Here is a 2,025-nt window from a genome sequence, read left to right on the forward strand (position 1 = left end):
TGTGTGTGTGTGTGTGTGTGTGTGTGTGTGTGTGTGTGTATGTATATACACACTCGGGTGCACACACACACAAACGCATACACACATGCGCGCTAATATCAAAAACAATATTATCATAAGCAAACCCCTTTCACACTCGCATTTATATACTTTACTGCGGTATCGAACACAACTCTTTGTCAGACACCAGCTTCTTTTGCAGGTACGTATCTTCGATATCTATAACTGCTTGGTAAACACTTCTGCAATTTTCTTCGGGCAACCTTCTAATTATCATCACAAAACACTCACGAGAACATCAATGCAGAAAGCGAAACCATACCACGTTTAGAATCTTCAAGAAAGTACAATAGAAAGTTTTCTACCAAGAAATAAAATGAAGGTTTTTTTTTTTAATTTTCTTCTCCTTTTTCAGAATTCGATCAGTAACTCAGATACTGCAAGTTATTCAACGAAATAATTATAGACGTATCTTGAATGCAATTCCCACATGGCAACATAAAAAAAAGTATAGCCCTAATTATACACCAGATATAACCAATTCCAGACACAATACAACGAAACCACACGCAACAGAAATGAAATTCAACATCAAACAACTAAAGAAAGAAAACGAAGCAAAATACAACGAAAAACTAATGAATCATGAAAGACATCGAAACTGGCAAAGATTTCTATCGAATATAAACAACAAAACTAACAGTAATAGAGAGAATAGATTAATTAATAACAACAACAACAGCAACAACGGTCATACAACATTGTATGCCAAAATAATAACCCTAAATAATTTAAAGACATTGCCACGCTAAGCAATAGCTCTTAGACACTTTTCGATAATGAGTCACTAAAAATCGTAGAACGAAAGCAAGTCTATAAAATGAAAAATATGCTCCTTTCACCTATAGCATGATGTCCTTTTTCTTTCAACAGATTTGGAAAGTTTTATAAATAATATCAAATCTTTGAGAACTCAAGGCCAGAAGACAATCACAAACTTCCTTTTAGCACACACGTAAAATGTAATAAGCTAATATCAAAACTATGAGATGTCAGGACCAGGAGACAATCAGATGCTTCTTTCTAGCAGATATATAAAATGTAATATTCAAATCTAAGAAACTTAGAGAACTTAGGACTAAAAGGTAATGAGGAGCTTTACACTTGAGACCCAGAGTCTTAAGGAAGGAATCACTCACTGGATCACTTTTTTTTTCTCTACTGTAGGCACAAGGCCCGAAATTTTGGGGGAAGAGGCCAGTGGATTGGCTCGACTCCTGTATGCAACTGGTACTTAATTTATCGACTCCGAAAGGATGAAAGGCAAAGTCGATCTCGGCGGAGTTTGAACTCAGAACGTAAAGATTATCGAAATACTGCTAAGCCTTTCGTCGGCGTGCTAACGTTTCTGCCAGTTCGCCGCCTTACTGGATCACGTTTTTTTAAAAAAAATGTATCTGCATTATTCAATGTCCTTTCTTACTGTCAACACAAGGAAACATAAAAAAACAATAAACAATAAACTGTAGTACTCAATAGCAAAGGCATGTCGCACATGCGATTCCATTCACTCGGATCCCCTCAACATGCAAATCCCCGCTGCCCGATAACACATCTAGCAGCGGATCGGTTGCAATGTTAAAGAGGATCGGTGAGAGCGCGTCCCCTTGCCTAACACCCTGGCGAATCTCGATGGGTTCACTAACTTGTCCCCCGACTGAGAATTTGGTAGCACTTTCTTCATAGATCCCCTGCACACACATACACACACACACACACCCATACACACACGAAGGAGACGCAGAAAGAATTCTTTGGATTACAGTTCAGTTTGATCAGAGCTTAACTCCAATTGAACAAATACAACAACAACGAGTGTACAGAAACAAACTGAGAAGTGAAAAAGTGGAGGGAGAGAGAGGGAGAGAGGGGGGAAAGAGAAAGAAAGAGAGAGAGAGGAAAAGAGAGAAAGAAAGAGAGAGAGAGAGAGAGAGAGAGAGAGAGAGAGAGAGAGAGAGAGAGAGA

At 38.4% G+C, this 2,025-nt stretch overlaps 1 protein-coding gene across 2 annotated transcripts in view; it reads right to left on the reverse strand.

Moving 5' to 3' along the window:
* The window catches only part of LOC106881492 (uncharacterized), a 79,989-nt gene that overhangs the window by 5,144 nt on the left and 72,820 nt on the right, over positions 1–2,025 (reverse strand). The gene's annotated exons all lie outside the window — the stretch shown is intronic.

Source organism: Octopus bimaculoides, chromosome 17, assembly GCF_001194135.2.
Source record: "Octopus bimaculoides isolate UCB-OBI-ISO-001 chromosome 17, ASM119413v2, whole genome shotgun sequence".
NCBI classification, from domain to species: Eukaryota; Metazoa; Mollusca; class Cephalopoda; order Octopoda; family Octopodidae; genus Octopus; species Octopus bimaculoides.